At 38.3% G+C, this 18,819-nt stretch overlaps 1 protein-coding gene and 1 non-coding gene across 9 annotated transcripts in view; one reads left to right on the forward strand and one right to left on the reverse strand.

Moving 5' to 3' along the window:
- Positions 1–4,127: 4,127 nt before the first annotated feature.
- On the reverse strand, positions 4,128–4,200 carry TRNAA-AGC (transfer RNA alanine (anticodon AGC)). Its single transcript has one exon. It is a non-coding gene; the product is annotated as a tRNA-Ala (tRNA).
- A 550-nt stretch (positions 4,201–4,750) lies between these two features.
- The window catches only part of PPP6R3 (protein phosphatase 6 regulatory subunit 3), a 92,466-nt gene continuing 78,397 nt past the window's right edge, over positions 4,751–18,819 (forward strand). For 3 of the 8 annotated variants that reach the window (XM_007425265.4, XM_007425266.4, XM_088146126.1), the window contains exons 1-3: positions 4,760–4,822; positions 7,399–7,502; positions 18,191–18,340. The gene's annotated coding sequence lies outside the window, so the exon portion shown is untranslated. Of the gene's footprint in view, positions 4,900–7,398; positions 7,503–18,190; positions 18,341–18,819 lie in introns of all 8 variants that reach the window. The other 5 variants (XM_025164792.2, XM_007425262.3, XM_088146125.1 and 2 more) reach the window with 4 other exon arrangements.

Consider the following 18,819-nt stretch of genomic DNA (forward strand, 5'->3'; position numbering starts at 1 on the left):
CTGCAACAGACATAAATGCGAGGACTGGTCATAAAGTTACTTTTTCAGTGTCCTTTTAACTTCAAACAGTCACTAAACAGGGCAGTCATTAAGCAAGGTCTACCTGTAACAGTAGGAAAGAAATATGTTGAGGTGATTTAATTAGGTAGAGAATGAGTGAGGATCAGATCATATGTCATCTAGTGGGAAGCCAGTAGTGCACCTTCCCTGTCATGGCACCTACTCTCTGGAACAGCATCCTCCTGGAAATTCACACAGCTCCCAACCTACAAGGGTACTTTGAGTCTTTGAAAATGTGGCTTTGCTCCCAGGCCTGGGATTAGGTTGTTTGTTGAAATCCTGGTGATTTTCTTTTGCGTGAGTTTGTCCAGGTGCATATGTTCTTTTATTTTCATTTTTTTTCCTTTTAATTAAGTAAGTCATCCAGAGTAATTTGGGAGTTGGGCAGCCTTCCAAATCTACTAGCATTAATAAATAAAAACAAATATAAGAAGTACATAGTAAATATACTTTAGCAAATAAAATAAAAAAATATTTTTTAAATATCAAGGCAAGATTGAGAGGAAGATGAAGACTGAAAATGTGGTTGAATGGAGTTGATGACTTCCTCAAAAAGTGAAAGATGAGAAGTTTCAAAAACTAAAGGCAATGTATGAAACAGTTTATGAATGTAGTATAAGCAAGATTAGCTTGCAAACAAGGTGTCAGAAGCATCTATAAGTGGCTTGAAAAAGTCAAGAAAATGCAAATTTAAAAAAAGGCAAGACTTTGAACACAGAATCACATTTACTATCTTGACTGTGGACGTCCTTGAAAGGTATATAGAAGGAAAGTGAATTATGTTGGCATAAACTAATGTTAGCTGTATTTCCTTTTCTTTTTCTTATCTCAGGCCTTAAATTACTTAGTCTTACATGTTGTTATATATTTTCTCTGCTCTGCATACGCGTTGCTTACCCCAAGAGGGAATAGCATGATAGGTATGTATGAATGGATACAGGTTTCTGCCTATCTGTATTTATCTTGGAGGTTATAATAAATTCTTTAATTTTTCTATATTTCACCATTTTATGAGGTTAATATTATGTTAAACCCCAAGAAAAATTCCAGGTGCAAATTATAGACCATATCTTTATTAATGTGGGTAATAAGATATTAACTGTAACACTAGCAAAGAGGCTACAGAAAGTAAAACCATATATAATGCTTCCATCACAATCTGGATTTATAAAAAATAGATGAGCATTTGATATTATCCGCCTGATATTTTATACTATGGATATCACAGCAGACAAATTGGAATTGGCTGTTCTAATTTCACTGGACACTAAAAATATTTTGATATGATTCAGACTGAATATATGAAGTGTATTCTGAGAAGGTATGGGTTTCCAATATTTTTTGTTCATTAGATTACAATTTGGTATCACTACCTATTAAGGAATGGACCCAGTATGTGGGTTTGTTGAGAAGGTTACACAATATATCTCTATATGGCCTAGATCCAATATAAGGATTGGGTTATTTTATATCATTTCTGTAGTTATTACATTGACCTTTTTCTGTTAATTAGTTTTTTTTCACATTTATTCTAATCATTATATTTAAGTTTTTTTTCCTTCAGTGTATAATCACTATTGTTGATGCTAATTGGGCCCAGACTCACTTAATGAATGACTGAAAGAAAAAGCTGAAGTATCGTTAGCATATAAGTAGTAACTTACTCCAAATATCCTGATGACTTTACCTGGTATATTTCTATAGTTATTAAAAGGTGCATCTTATAGTATTTTGGAAGAAAAGAGGAAACCAGGATATACTGTAAAGGTGCAAGCAGTATAAAATATTAATAAAAAAGAGATAGGGAATCAAAATATATATTTAAAAAAAAACAGCTTTACCTGGATAGACTATAGCTGTAGCATGTACATTTGGCAAAAATTCAAATTGCACTAGGAGTTCAGGCTTAACATAAAAGTGGGGACAGGAAAAAATGACATGGCTCTAAAGCACAACCAGGATATGAGCCTTCACAAGAACATGTGGCCATTGTTTATAAAGCTTATGTACCTCAATTATTTGGTTTTTAGTCCCTAACCACAAGGGCAATTGAAAACTCTTATAGTTCCTTAAATCTAAATCAGAACAGCCCAAAGGGAATAGAAAATGGGCATACATGGTTATGATTTTATATCAGAACTAGAAGTTGGGAACATAGAACTGATAGCACTGAGCAAGAAAAATGAAATGACTGCAGAAATAACCCAGAACAGGTTACAGTATTATATTACAGCAGCAGTTCACGCTGCTAGCATCTTGACCACTGCATTTTGCATCAATTGTAGTTTCTGGGTCATTTTCAAAGGCACCCCTACATAGAGTAGGCTACAAAAACCTAGCCTTGTGGTGATAGAGACACAAGTGAGGGCCTCAGGGTCCAGTTTAGGACTGCAAATGGCACATCAGCCTAAGCCCATGTGAAGGCCACCTGACCACGGCTCCCCACCTGTTTCTGAAGGAGCCAACTGCCCTGGAGGAGCCTGTTGCATATCCTCCCTGTCAGAGGGTGGGGGTCATTTCCTTTATTTTCCTTTTGTTCTGCTGCCACTGCTACTCCCCTCCGAAGCTTAGAAATCCTTTCAGTCCCTAAGTAGACATTGTTGGAGGACAGGAGTCTGGTAGCATCTTTTCCAACCAACACATTTTATTGGAAGCTCATACCCTTTCATGAGCTTTAAATAAAATTTGTTAGTTGCAAAACTAACGGATGTCATTGATTGGTGTGACTTCTCCTGATTTTTCAGTCCCTAAGGTAATTTACTGCAACTTTGTGGAGAAGATACTTGGGTAACCTAAGAATAAACAGACTTTTATTAAGTACAGTAACTAAAACTTGGGTTTTAAAAGAGGTTCAGTTATTCCTACAAACTATCTATAACCTACCCCAGCCCAGCCCTAAACCTATTCCTTTTTTAAAAACTTCACTAAACATTTTTAAAAGAATATAAACATAAAACATGACAAACACAAAAAATAAAGAATAAAATATACAATAATAGAATACAGCAAATAAACATGGGATTTACAGTGTCATGAGGATTCCAGATGTTCAATATATCCTACTGCATATAGAAAAAAGTCTGACATATCCTACATCACTTTTTAAAGGAAAGTCTAATCATAGCCATTAAGCTTTAAACTAAGAAAAACTCAACGTCTGGTTAAAACAGTATAAATCACTTGCTAGAATTATAAACTATAACAAATGAAGCCAATACGAGGAATCTATTTCCGAATAAACTCTGAACATAAAAGAAAAAAACAAGGTGGCAGAAATCCGTAAGGTGACTCCCCAACATCTTCCTGGCTGGCTGGCCGGCCTGACAGAGAGAGGGATCACCTCAGGCCACCCCTTCCCCCGCGGCGCGTGACCAAACTTCTCGCGCCGGGAGGCACCTTTGATTGACAGGTTCACGCGCAGGCCCTCCCAGATGCCCCAATGGCAGAGCGGACTTTTTGCATCTCTTTGCTTCCCGGGTGAGGCAAGCCTGGTGGTGCGCGTGATCGTAAATCTTTCTCTCTCTCGGCCCCTTCTCAGCATGCCCTTGGAGGCCCTTGAGCAGAGCAGTTCTTTCACCTCTTGCCTCTCCCAGAAGCGGCGGAACTGTCGAACTTTTTAAGTTGGTCCTTTAAGTTTAACGATCTGGAGGAAGAAATAGCCAGCCAGATATATTCTCTTCCAGAGTTGGTGGAAGAAACAGCTCTTCTTCCTTCTTTTGCCCACCACTAGTGTTAAAATCTTACGTCTGGAAAGTTTGGCCCGCCGTGGGTGTCACTGATTGGTGTGAGTTCTTTATTGTGATTAGCGCGTGGATACGTAAATTTGCAGAGGTAACTGTCAACCATCATCGATAACCCTAATCCAAACTCAACCGATGGGGAAAAAAGTGCGGGACAGCTGAAATAAGAGGACGTAACAATTTGTATGTGAAATTCCCTTGCGGGGAAAAAAGAATAACAGCCAGTAAAGTCAAACTGAAACTTCCTGGGTGTGAAAAATACTGTCGTTATCACACGGAATTTGTAAAAACCTTACCTTTTAGAATGGAATATGTTACTTCTAAAAGTGGAGAATGCGGGCATCGATCCCGCTACCTCTCGCATGCTAAGCGAGCGCTCTACCATTTGAGCTAATTCCCCTTTAAAAGAAAGTGATTGAGACTGGTTAGAAATGCCATTCCAACTGACCGACGTTTTTCCAACTCCTCCCCCATCTATGAAGGAAGTCGTTGTTGTCAGGCAGTTGCAGTTCTTCAATTTTATGACGAATATTTGGTTTCTTATCTTGTCCAATAGGACAGCACGTTCGTTAGTAAACATTGCTGTGGGTGGAGAGACTTTAGCCCTGCCCCTGTAACTTGCAGTTGGACTGAGCCCTACAGTGATTGGCTGCCACTGGTTCTTTTTAAACGTTCCGAGATTTAGTAGTTGGGCAATCTGAAAGTCTTTCAAAGTGACGTACGATTGTTGCTAAGGCGTGACGGTAGGAAGCCGGAGTCGCCCATCCGAACATGCTGATTGGGTTAAATGAAGCCATGACCCCGGCCTTTATCCCTTTGTTACCCAATAGCGAATTGATTATCTTATGATTGACTACGCTCTGAAACCAGTAGAAAGCAGAGGCTTTAGCCATCGTCCAATAGAAGAAAGACTTGCTGAGCGGAGGTGTGACCTGTAGAGGGTTGATTGGCAGGAATGGGGGAACGGAGGCAGGAGGGTTCGGAGAAGCCGATATGTCCGCCATCTTGAAGAGTCGATGATGGTAGGGAGCCGCAGTTTTCCCGCCTGAGTGCGGAAGGGGGGGTGTGGATCGGCCGAGTGGGACACCTCTTTGCTGAGGTAGGGGTGTCAGGAGTTCATCTGCCTTCGGGTAGGAACTTGCGGCCGCCCCTCCTTCCTAGGCCTAGGACAGGGGAGAGCGGGGCGGGGGTGGCGGTGATGGTGGCTCCCTTCATTTAAGGAATCGTGTCGGCCGGTGGGGAGCGGGGAGGGGTCACGAAGAACCTGAGCTGGAAGGGCGGTTTCACCTTTCTCTCGCCACCACCAGCCATTCGGCGTCCCCGTGTCTTGATGCGAGGGGGGTGAAATACAGCCCTCTGGCTTGTACTCGGAGCGGCAGCGGCCTAATGGTCCGGTTTGTTTTGCTTCCTGAGTGCATTCCCCCCTCCCCCGCCTTCGATTCTGTGTCGCAGCGGCCTGCGTCCATTTCTCCATTTACTTTTGGGGGAGCAGAGATCCCCCACGCTGCTGTCTTACCAGACGAGTGGGTTTTCAATTGAGGGGGTCTTCTCCAACAGAATGAGAAGGATCATCTTTGCGGGAGCGCGGACGCGCGTATATGCATTCCCACGTATTCTTGTTTTCTTACCCTCTCGCAGGCTTACCGGCAGTCCTTTAGTTTTCTTTCAGGGGTATGGGAATGTAGGGAACACCATTTATGTCCTTTGTGTGTGGATGAATGGAAATTAAAATGATAGCTTGAAACATAACTATTTTTCTTAATTGATAAATAAAAATAAGTCAGTAACTTCTGGATTCAAGATGTGAAGCCAGTTTTTCCGTAAAGGTAGTGCAAGCCTGCCCCTGGTTTTAGATAGTGTTGCTCGAAACCAGGTTTTTGATTTGGTGGTGAGAATAGCTCAAACTCATTTCCGTTAACAAATAAGAATACGACCATTCTACTTTAGTCAAGTAGGATTTAAAGCGTATCTCATGTGAATAAAGCTAGCTGCTTGTTACTCTGTAATTTCCCCCCCATTGCCTTTAGAAGTGTCCCTTGACTTGAGCATAAGGGAAGGTGTTAACTTCAGTTGATTTTTTTTAATGTGTGGGTTTATTACTGCAAAAATCAGTCTTAATAGCCAGGGATCTTAGTAAAATACTGCTCAGTGTTTATGGTAGTGCTGTTTCAATTCAACAGTGCTGATATCTAAACGACATAATCATTTTGGGGATATTTGTGAGTTCAGAAATATTTATTAGTATTATTCAGCACAACTTCATTTAGTTCCCACCAGATCTGTCAGCGTTGGCATGCTTCAAGCCCTTTCCATCAAACAGTGCATCTGAAGGGACCCAAGAAGTGTGCCTTCTCTTCATGGTACCTGCCCTGTGGAACAGTTTGCCCCCCTCCCCCGCAAGATTTGGATGGCCCCAACCATATTGGTGTTTTGTAAGGTTCTTAAGACCTGGCTGTTCCCACCAGCATAGGACCAGAGTGTTGAGTGAGTCCATCTTTAGGAAGTGTGATAGTATATTGGTTAGTGTCTTTGATTGCCAGTTTGTTCTGTGGTTTTGATATGTACTGCTTTTATGATTTTTTAATTTGTTTGCATGCCTCCCAGAGTCACTGGGAGTTGGGTGCCCATATAAGCCGAATAAATAAATAAATGTGACAGGGTAAATGTAAATTAAATATTTCAGACATCTTTGTGTCTGCCAGGTATTTCGGACTATGGGTACTATCAAATCTGATTGACCATGCTGTAATAGATAATACTGCAGGAGTTTTCAAACTGTAGGTCTCAAACTCCTCAGGGGCATGAGCAAGTTTGAGTGGGTCACAGTTGTTTCCTCTGTCTGGAAGTAGGTGGATTCCACCAAACTGCTAGTGCTGGACACAGCCATATGAAGTGTGCTCACTTCAACAACTTTTGTACTTGCAGCAGTGGCTCTTGCCTAATTTACCTTCCCCCTCTTCCAGGGTGGCTTTTCCTGGTATGTATGTGTGTGTGTCTGTGTCATGGTGTATCTTCATGCTGAGCCCACACACCCACTGCAAGCTTTGTGTTGATACCTTGTAACAGGAGGCCAGTATGCTCTACTGCAGATCTTTCTGGAGTATATTCCTTGTGTGCTGGACTCTCTCAGCTTAGCCTTTCTCAGGGTATGAAGGCAGCCCTTTCTATTGCAGATGCTATTTGCTTCTCCATTGGGGGATGCATCCTCCTCCTCTGGGTGCCCATCAGATGGCTTGCTTATTTCATTATTTGTGCATCTGTTCATTGGGAGGTTGTCACACAGATTCATTTTTCCATGGGGCCTCATATAAATTCTTCTATTTTAGGGGATCACAGCATCACAAAATTTGAGAATGTCAACTTACTGGATATAATGAGTTGGAGCTAAAAAATATAAAAACGCCAGATGTGTGGTAAATGTTAGACTGGACTACTTCCATTTCCAGGCTTTAATATAATGTAATTTTGTATGTGGATCCAGCCAGATTAGGATCAGGAAGGATTTGTTTAATTGCTTTTCACTTTTTTAATATCATATGCTGTACTTGGTTGGTATGAACCATCAAAATTTTAAAACCATTGATCCTTTCTCCTCCAGGCATCTCAAGCTTGATTTGTGAAAATACTAGTCTTCTAGATTTGAATTCTTAAGTTCTGTTTTCATACATGGTGCTACCAGTGATTCTTGTACCTCTCAATTCTGTAAGTAGAATTTGAAAACCTCTATTGGCTAGAGCATATAATATATTTTTCACATTTTCTTTACTATTCTCTGTGCCACTTTGAATTTATTTTACTTTGTTTTCATCCTGCTTTTCAAGCAAACAAGTGGTATGTTCCAGGATAAAAATAATTGTATTGTCTGTGAAAATGCACATTTTTTTACTAATTTACTAAAACACATTGAAAACTTAACATCGCCTTCAGGTCAAGCTCAAGTCATGTTGACTTATGGACATGACCTTGGAGGTTTTGTGGCAACAATACAGAAGTAGTTTGCCATTGCCTTTTTGTATGATGTTCCTGCAAGCAGGTCAGACCCTGCTTTGTTTTTGGAGATTAGCTGAGGTTTGGATACATATTGCCACCCAGCTTAGGTAACTATAACATTCTTTTGTCTGTGTGGCTTTTCTCAGCTGCTTTGAGAATTCATTTGATGTCTGATTTTTTAAAAAATCAAATCTGTTTTACTTGCCTATTTATTGCAAATGTAAGATGTTTATTATTGAGATCTATGAAAAATCAGCTGGGTGACTTTGGGCCAGTCATTCTCTCTCAGCCCAACTCACCTCACAGAGTTGTTGTAGGGAAAGTAGGAGGAGGAAGGAGTATTAGGTATGTTCGTTGTCTTGAGTTATTTATAAAAATAAGAACGGCGGATAAAAAAAAATCTAAATCTAATCTATGTAGGATGCAAAACATCCAGTAGCAAAGTTCACTTCTGTACATCATGGATGATAGGGACAAGACTGTTACTTTTTAATTTGTAACTAAGTTTGTAATCCAAAAGAAGGCAATTTTAAATTGCTTCCATATTGTTGCTTTAAAAACAATGTAGACACGTCCATGTATCACCAGCTCAACTGGAGGGAGCTTTACCTTAAGGCTGTAATCATATACTTGTTTACCTGAAAAGAAGGGCCACTGGATTCAAAGAACCGTTGATTAGAATATAGAGGGATGTGGGAATTTGCCTTTTCTTCTGTTTTTGTGAAAGTTGCTTGAGATAAAAGGCTGAATTATTCTTAAATTTAATGTATATTCTAGCCAATTACAGTAAGTGTTTCTCTAATTGCAGATGTGTGAGAAGAAGAAAAAATGATCATAGATAATGGTAAAGCCATTCTTAAGTAGAATTCAGATGAGTCTTTATCTGCTGAAATTAACTGGGTGATAAACTAGTCCTGTTTAATGTGTAAATTATGATTTGTCTCTGCAACAAATAGTAAATTAATGAAACTAAAGGTTTTCTGTTAAAGAAACCAGACACTAGAAATCCATGATCAAATATATTTTCTCTGCAATATTTTCTTCTGAGAAAATATTCTTAATTTAATTCAGAATTAAATTAAATTTGACAGAAGATCCTGAATTAAGGCAAGGCTGCAGTGCTTGAGATAATACTTTCTGAATCTGCTGTTCTTCAAGGATAACTTTTCTCCCCAGAATTGCTAATTGTACTGCTGGTGAAAGCATAGAGGTGAACAAATGCTTTTTCATGATAGGACAGACTGTAGCTTCTCATCATATCAGCATTTGCAATTTGGTAAAGGATATATGGGGGGAAAGTTCACTCCCTTTGTGCTTTGTTTTTGATATAATTCCAGGATAACTAAATGCTTTTAAAAAGTTTGAAAAGATAGCCACCCTGATCAGATCTAAAATGCATAATTTAGCTTGACTCCTTATTTTTTAAAATGTTTGTTAAAATTATTATTAAAATAATAATTATTAATAATCTTTAAGTTCAAAATGGGGTATGGGATTAGAAATAATAGATGTAATGTTCATGTAGTATCTGACAGCACTGGATTTTAGGTGAAAAAGGTGGTTATAAATTGATATAATTTCAGTTAGATTAATTATTTCTCAGTTTAGATAACTGCAGCCTGGGTCAAAAATCACAATTTGTAGACATACAATAACATCTAATATATATGAATGAAGCTTAAATATTTTTAGCAATTGTTCAAGTTGAAAAGAAAAACCCAGCATGGAGCTGTTGCTTCTTTTCTTCCTGTCAGGAGCATTTCATGAGCAGAATTCTACCCAAAATACATAAGTGGGAGGAGACAGGAAATATGTTTATTTCTAGTAAATGTTCCATCTTTTGTATCCAGTACTATCTTTCTTATGGCTATAAAGCAGATTTTGGCAGGACATAAGGGACTTTAGTCAGAATGTGGTAGATAATGATGAAAAATTATGTTGAAAGCTTTTCATAACTTCAGGTTACTGATCCGATTTATATATAATGGATACATAAATGCTGTAATGGATAATGTTTGCTCATCATGGTGAGTCAAGAGCACACAAATTATATTATAGCTTATGTGTGAATGCAGCTGATGTGAGATAGAATGCCTTGTATGAGAGAAAAGTAGGTTGCTTTTGATTATTCCTTCTTGAATACAGAATTTCTTTCTGTATACTTGTACAGGTAGTCCTCACTTAACAGCTACAATAGGGACCAGAAGATTCATTGTTAAGTGGGGTGTCTGTTAAGCAAAGCATCATGTGACTGCACCCGATTTTACAATTTTTTTGCAGCAGCTGTTAAGCGAATTACTGCGGTCATTAAGCAAATCATGGTTGTTAAGCAAATCACACAGTTCCCCATTGATTTTGCTTTCTGGAAGCTGGCTGGGAAGGTCACAAATGGTGATCACATAAACCTGGGATACTGCAACTGTCGTAAGTGCAAGCTGGTTGCTGAGCGCCTGGATCACAATCACATGACCATGGGGGTGCTGTGACAGTCATAAGTGTGAGGATCGGTTGTAAGTAACTTTTTTCAGCGCCATTATAACTTCAGAAGGTCGCTAAACAAATGGCCATTAAGCAAGGACTGCCTGTAATATAGTTGCATTTTATTACTTTTCATTGGAAGTTGGAATATTGTATTTCACCCTAATTGCCAGCAGGCTTACTTAAATAAATGTAGAAATTTGTTGTTTAATGAATGCTATTCATTATTGAATGGTGACCATTCAAAGTTATGACAGCACTGAATGAATGGTACTTATGACAAGTCTTCATAATTCCAGCCATTGCAGCTTCCCTGTAGTCATGTGATCATGATGTTCCCTGCCGGCTTCACACAAGCAAAGTCAACGGGGCAGCCAGTAGAAAGTTGTGGTCCCATAAGCTCACTTAATGACCCGCCGAATCCTCGTTTAATGACAGCAACTGCTGGAATTGCTTAGTAACACAGTCACATGACTTCATGCTTAGTGATGGAAATTCCGGTCCCAATTGCCATCATAACCCAAGGATTACCTGTAGACACATTTATGCTCCTTTTCAATTTGTGCTTGTTAATAGATACTGATACTGTAAACTGGGAAATGCAATTACTAATGTATTATTAATACAGAGTGTAGAAGAAATTATTTAAAAATAGAATCCCTTCTCAAAATGTGTGTTAAGGTCATTTCAACTAAAATAAACAAAATAATATTAAAATTAAGAAGTGGAATAACATGGGCCTAACTGGCAGGTTCTGATTATTTAAGAAACTTCAGTGCCTTAATACATTTCACCACAAACTGGTCTATTTCAAATACTAGTTCTAATATTCTAAAGGAGAGCAGGATTAAGATGAATTATTATATAATTTCAAAGTCTATGCAGCAAATACTACAAGTATTTAAGTGCTTTTTTGGATTGCTTCAAAATGTAAAACTATCAGATGCTTAACCCATAATAATCTCTTTAGGATTGGTACAGGTGTAGTCCAGGTACATGATAAAACACTTGCTGTGATTAGTTGAGTCTGAGCCTTATCAGTGTTCCGAGAAGAGACTACATGGGGGAACCTGTGTATAACTTTATTGAGTTCTACAGAAAAAATATGAAAAAGAAGACAAATGATTGAAAAGAGTTTACCAATTACAGTGAATGGACTTATACCAAATAAACCAAAACCAAATAAGTCACATTATGATTTTTCTTCTTAAGGTGCTATGCTTCACAGTCTCCAGTGTGTATGTGCATGTGTTTATTGCCTTTAGTATGTTTGAGCAGTTCCAGAAAGGAAGGTGTACTAACATCTTACTCAAATTAGTGACTTTTTTGGTTAAATTATCATGGCTTCTTATGCCATGGCTTAGTAGAGGAGAAATTAACCTTGTTGAATCTGTTTTGGTTTTCAAGAAACCTAAGAGCTATCAATCAAAGGCAGAAGCAAAGATAAAAAGAACAGGGACATGTTCTGAGCAGTTGATCTTATTTTCAGTTCTAGAACAGTGCTGAGTTCATCTTTCCACATGTTTACTTCTAGGGTACTTTAAGTGTTCTTGGTTTCAGCCACCTAATTAAGTGGATAAAGTTATTCTCTTGTTGCTGCTGTTAAAAAAAACTGGAAGCCAAAGCCGTTTTCCAGTCTTGTGCAGATTGCTCCAAAATTTACTAGTAGAACCTGTTCTAGTTTCTGCATATTCCTAGTTCAGAAAACTGAATGATTATTGGTTCTGCATTTTTTTTCACTCATTGTGTACCAGTTGTAGGGTTACAGTCTCTTTCAGTGCTATTCCTTGTGCCTGAAATATGTAACTAAGGATTTAGTGTACTGAACAGTATTTCTGTTCTTAACCATAAATTGTTCTTAGTGAACAGAGAATGGATTGGATTATACAACATAGTAAGTGATATTGTAATTTGCTTTAGCATGTGGTCCAAAAAGGGACCATGTTTCATTTAAGTCTACTGCCATGGCTGTAACCAAATGACTTCCAGTTAGCTTGTTATTAAGCACTTTTTGGAAGATGATACTGGGTACAGGAACAGGTGCAAATCAAGTAGTTTCACTTCTGCTGCAAGGAAGATCAAATCCAGACTAGTTGGAAGTTTTATGATTCCTGCAAGATGTAAACAGCTGTGACAGATCTGTCAGTGCCAAGGAATCCCTGGGACTTTTTGTTTTAAAGGTTTGAATTACTACTGTATTTTATTTATTTGTTAATTTGCAGTCCGCTTTTCCTTTAGGAGCTCCAGGGGATATACATAGCATTCCCTCCTCTAACAACTTTATTATGTAGGTTAGGCTGGAAGTGAGTGAGTGACACAAAATTACTCAGTGAATTTTGATGACTGAGGGTGTGTGTTAGCTATTACATCATATTGGTTGCCCTCAATACCTCATTTCTAGACTGATGGAGCATGTTTTGTGCCCTTCTCAAGCTGGAATAAGAGCCTTTGAAGTTCAAGCTGTGTTCCTCAAAAAGAGCCGTTTGGGGAGGGGGCGAGAGGATCATAGCGTGGAATTTGCCAGAGAGAAAATATTCCTCCCTTTCTGGCTAGGACTTCTTTGTGCATGTTGGCAACCACAAATAATGCTTAGACAAATGAAACTGTTTGAATTTTAGAGTTAGCAGAATTAGGCTATTGTTACATATTCTTATTTCTTTGAAATGGTATCCAAGAGTTATTTTCATTCAGATATCACTGCAAATTTATAGCACTTTTGTAATACCTGGATTTATTTACAAAACTACTTGAGCATTACCCATTCAGTTTGCTTTTGTATATTCCTCAGATTCTTCCAAAATAATTAAAAAGTAAACCCGTAACAATTTATTCAGTTAGAAGTGTTACAGCAATATAATCCTGTAGCAATTTATTCATTTGAAAGTATTGTGCAAACCATTTTTATTAAAACCCATGTACTGTATCTGTGTCAGAGTGATTAAAACCAATGGTTAAGTTACAAACATGGATTTTAATATAGAAGTCTTCAAACTCATGATCTCTCAGTCCTGAATCCAGGACCCCCCTTGAATATAGTGAATAGAGATGTGCTATATTTTAGATCTGAGGTTGAAAGGGTGCTTGGAGCAGGGGAGGATGTACAAGCCCCATCTGTTGATGCCCCCTTAAGAAGGCTACTTCTTTTCACTAGGATTCTTATAGGTCAATTAGTGATGGTGTCATGAGAAGCTGAGATATATACCTGGTTTCTGAATAATGAAATTCTAACCTCATGTTTATGTCTATTTATTTCATGTGGAGTTTGACATGTTTATCCAATGCAGAGCACATGACATTGAAGACAGATGATGGTGTACATCACTTTAGCATATGAACTATTATGGCTCATAATAGTGTTCCTAGAGTAGTCGTAGGGATAGAATTTGCATCTGAACCTATTACGGGTTTGGTCTTTATCTCTGTATCTGTTATGTGGTCTGTTATTAGTAAACATCTTATTTTAAATCACATTGAAGCCTACTTCCTAAACTTGTGAAGGCAAGAATTTATTTTCTGTGATGGACTATCTGTGATGGACTAGGCCAGGGATAGATTTTAACTATTCTTTTTAACTTTACCATGCAATTATACTTTGTGCATTTAGTTTCTTTCTAGCCTCGTCATTTACAGTGTCTTCATCCCAAATTATGTTTATAGAGTATACTCTTAGTTTATATACTTATTTATTGATGTTGGCTCCTCCAAAATAATTTAGGCACTAACAAATTTGTTAGTCATTATGTTGCAACAAAAATCTTTGTTGTTTTAATCAGATGCAGTTATAATGAAAAAACAAGTGTTGTCTAACCAGAGAGTTTTGATTTACATTCTTAGATAGATAAAAGCTCTAACTAATTACAAACTGACATGCTTTAATATTAATGGTTGCCAATTTGTATAACTATGCAAAGGAACTAAATGAATCTGATAATTAGGAATTTGATACATAGTACCAGGAAAGACTATCAATATTAAAACCATGCTTCCATAGTTTAGTCATGAATATTCTTAACAGTGTATTTTATTGGATATGTCGGATAAAAAGGACGTTTTGACTATCTGATTTGCAGCCTGCATTGAATCAGATTATTACTAGAGGACATTCACTGAAGCAGCACTAGTATATAATTGTTCTAAACCAAATAACTCTGAGAATTGCAGATTTCAGTTTTGTAAGTGGTTTGAAGATTTAGATATCTTTTTAGAACTATATTTCCCACAGTTCTTGGGCAAATAGCTATGGAAACCAATCTATTTTGAATTTCTTTCATAATCTCAAAAATTCAGGTGAAATATATTAATGATCCAACCATATAATGTTTACCATTGACATGTAGTTCACTGTCATACTTTAATCATTACCTGGATTTGCACATATCATAAAATATAATGTGTTTCTTTCATTTTATGTGAATCCAACTACTGTATTTTATAGACCATGGTTTATGGCTTAGAGTTACGTTGGAATCCAACCATTAACTTATTCAGTGAATAATTATTAAACCATGGCTAATATAAACTCAGTCATTCTCTCTCAACCCAATCTACTAGACACATTTGTGGTGGACAGAAAATTGGATAAGAGGAATGCTATATATTTTGTCTTGAAGGACTAACAGGATATTAATCTAAGAAATAAATAAGCATTAAAACACATTTTTTTCTCTGTTCTTTTCTTTTTATTATTTTTCTTTTTTTTTGCACTTTGTATTTCTTCTCTTTTCTCTTTTTCTCTTTACCTTAGTTTGTATTATCTTTTAGTATTGCAATTTTTTTCAATAAAAAGTATTTATATATATATATATGTATATGTGTGTGTGTGTGTGTGTGTGTGTGTGTGTATACAGTCAGGTCCAGAAATATTGGGACATCGACACAATTCTAACATCTTTGGCTCTATACACCACCACAATGGATTTGGAATGAAACAAACACAATGTGCGTTAACTGCAGACTGTCAGCTTTAATTTGAGGGTATGTACATCCAACTCAGGTGAACGGTGTAGGAATTACAAGAGTTTGCATATGTGCCTCCCACTTGGTAAGGGACCAAAAGTAATGGGACAATTGGCTTCTCAGCTGTTCCATGGCCAGGTGTGTGATATCCCCTCAGTACCCCAATTACAATGTGCAGATAAAAGGCCCAGAGTTCATTTCAAGTGTGCTATTTGCATGTGGAATCTGTTGCTGTCACCTCTCAAGATGAGATCCAAAGAGCTGTCACTATCAGTGAAGCAAGCCATCATTAGGCTGAAGAAACAAAACAAACCCATCAGAGAGATAGCAAGAACATTAGGCGTGGCCAAAACAACTGTTTGGAACATTCTCAAAAAGAAGGAACGCACCGGTGAGCTCAGCAACACCAAAAGATCCGGGAGACAACGGAAAACAACTGTGGTGGATGACCGAAGAATTTGTTCCCTGATGAAGAAAACACCCTTCACAACAGTTGGCCAGATCAAGAACACTCTCCAGGAGGTAGGTGTATGTGTGTCAAAGTCAACAATCAAAAGAAGACTTCACCAGAGTGAATACAGAGGGTTCACCACAAGATGTAAACCATTGGTGAGCCTCAAAAACAGGAAGGCCAGATTAGAGTTTGCCAAACGACATCTAAAAATGCCTTCACAGTTCTGGAACAACATCCTATGGACAGATGAGACCAAAATCAACTTGTACCAGAGTGATGGGAAGAGAAGAGTATGGAGAAGGAAAGGAACTGCTCATGATCCTAAGCATACCACCTCATCAGTGAAGCATGGTGGTGGTAGTGTCATGGCGTGGGCATGTATGACTGCCAATGGAACTGGTTCTCTTGTATTTATTGATGATGTAACTGCTGACAAAAGCAGCAGGATGAATTCTGCAGTGTTTCAGGCAATATTATCTGCTCACATTCAGCTAAATGCTGCAGAACTCATTGGACGGCGCTTCATAGTACAGATGGACAATGACCCAAAGCATACTGCAAAAGCAACCAAAGAGTGTTTGAAGGGACCGAAGTGGAATGTTATGCAATGGCCAAGTCAGTCACCTGACCTGAATCCCATTGAGCATGCATTTCACTTGCTGAAGACAAAACTGAAGGGAAAATGCCCCAAGAACAAGCAGGAACTGAAGACAGTTGCAGTAGAGGCCTGGCAGAGCATCACCAGGGATGAAACGCAGCGTCTGGTGATGTCTATGCGTTCCAGACTTCAGGCTGTGATTGACTGCAACGGATTTGCAACCAAGTATTAAAAAGGGAAAGTTTGATGTATGATTATTATTCTGTCCCATTACTTTTGGTCCCTTACCAAGTGGGAGGCACATATGCAAACTGTTGTAATTCCTACACCGTTCACCTGAGTTGGATGTACATACCCTCAAATTAAAGCTGACAGTCTGCAGTTAACGCACATTGTGTTTGTTTCATTCCAAATCCATTGTGGTGGTGTATAGAGCCAAAGATGTTAGAATTGTGTCGATGTCCCAGTATTTCTGGACCTGACTGTATGTATGTGTGTGTGTATGTGTGTGTGTGTGTGTGTGTGTATATATATATATATATATATATATATATATATATACACACACACACACATATATATATATATATATACACATATGCCATCTATCTCACTGAGACTAAAGCAGTCTTTTTAAATGAAAATGGTCTGAAAGAGATTACTAAAATTGGAGGTGTAGTAATTATCAATTGTTATGGCATATTCCATAATGACTAGGTTCCAAAGAATTCCTTTAGGTGTTTATAAAATGTTTATTAATTAACTTTTTAAAAAATGTGTAGATCTCTCCATGATGTATCACAAGCCATTTTGGGAAGTTCTGTCAATTTTTATTTTTTAAAGCCACTTTTCATTGAGAACAGCTGTTCAAGCAACTTTCATTGGATATCTAGAAAAGTTGTATAATTATTTTGATCCTAGGAACAAGTAATAGTGTTTATATATAATTTAATAGTACTTTTAATTAGTCTAACTAATTGATAAAATATCTCATTAATTTCTGAAGAGTGTCGACTGTTAGCAACCACATAGATGGATGTTCTCCATGATGATCTGTCCCTAGCCTGGTCCTTCAGCTTTTCCAACAGTGCACTGAGCCTATCCTCCTTGCTCCTGGTCATCCTCCTCTTCTCTGTCCTTCCACCTTTCCCAGCATTAGCGCAGAGCGCAAGGCAGCAGAGGCCTTAGAGTGCAGGGCGGTGAGGGCGACTGGGACTGGGCTGGGGCAGTTGCGCCTTCCCAGGGCACTGCACTGGGCTGCTGGAGCTTCCCAGGGTGCAGTAGCTTCACGCTGCTGGGGCAGCTGAGGATTCCAGGCCAGCTTCATGCTGTGTTGTGGCTCAGGGGCTTCTTGCAGCCCCAGAACCATGGCACATCAAGAAGCCCCTGGGCTGTGGCGTGGCAAGCAGCCCCAGAGCTGTGTGGTCCTGGGGCTGCTTGCTGCCCCACAAGGCAGGGTGCAGGACAGCCAAAAGAGCAGAGATGGGGGGGGATATGTGGGTGAGGGGAATTGGAGGAGACAGTCCCTTATCTTATTGGGGTTTGGAGGGACCAAGCCTGGAATGGCTTGGATTGGGGTAGGTTCTTGGCTCATGACCGGTGGAATTCAGTTAACAACAGCAACCGGGAGTGCCGGGAATGCTGTTGTTAAGCGATGTGGTCACATGACATCACGCTTTACGACTGCGTCACTTAGCTATGGAAATCCTGGTCTCAATTACTATCATAAGTCAAAGACTACCTGTACCATTTTCATGAAACATTGTAGGGTTAGCCTAACTAACTGTTATCTCCTATGCAGTCATTTATACTCTATATATTCATCATTCATGTCTGTTTCTAACTGAATTGGCTAATTAAATCCTGTGTTGATTTTATTAATTTGTCTTGTTTTGTTTTTGTTTGTTTTTGTAGGAAGAAACCTGCTTTATCTTAACCTAATTCAGTCTCTAATGTGCTAATCCTGTAGACTGAAAGATTTTGCGGTTGCCAGGATACCTTGTAATGGGCAAGGAGCCAAGAAGAATAGATTTTTTTTTTCTTTATAAACTTTTCTTTTAACAGGTAAGAATTCTGCTTATGTTTGCCTCTAGAGGATATGTTAAAATATGTGTGACCGATTTTCAAAGTATTGGCTAAACCCTTTATATTCCAAAGATTTAATTGACTTAATTGTTTTTTCTTTTTGTATTCTTTTCATTAAATTATAAGTTTTTTTCTTGTTGTTTGATTGTCTTTTAAGTCTTTAGTTACATACATAAATCTACCTGTATTGCTAATGATTTAAATTCACTTCAGGATTAACATTACATTGACATGAAAAGTTATGTTAACTTGCAGTGTTATTAATTTGGTTTGGTCCTGCAACAGTGGTGTGTAATCTGATATGGTATTTAAGGTTAAGGAATATGCATGGAACAAAATGAATGTTTTCTCAAAGCTGAAAACAAGACCAACTTGCTTGGAATATTCCATCTGACAGTTTTGAGTGGGTTGTGTCCTGAACCGAATAAAAACCAAAGACATTTTGAGTGTTCTCTCTT

This window comes from Python bivittatus, unplaced genomic scaffold (assembly GCF_059951505.1).
Source record: "Python bivittatus isolate LINGU-HERP-01145 unplaced genomic scaffold, Pbiv_v1 ctg000480_np1212, whole genome shotgun sequence".
Lineage (NCBI taxonomy): Eukaryota > Metazoa > Chordata > Lepidosauria > Squamata > Pythonidae > Python > Python bivittatus.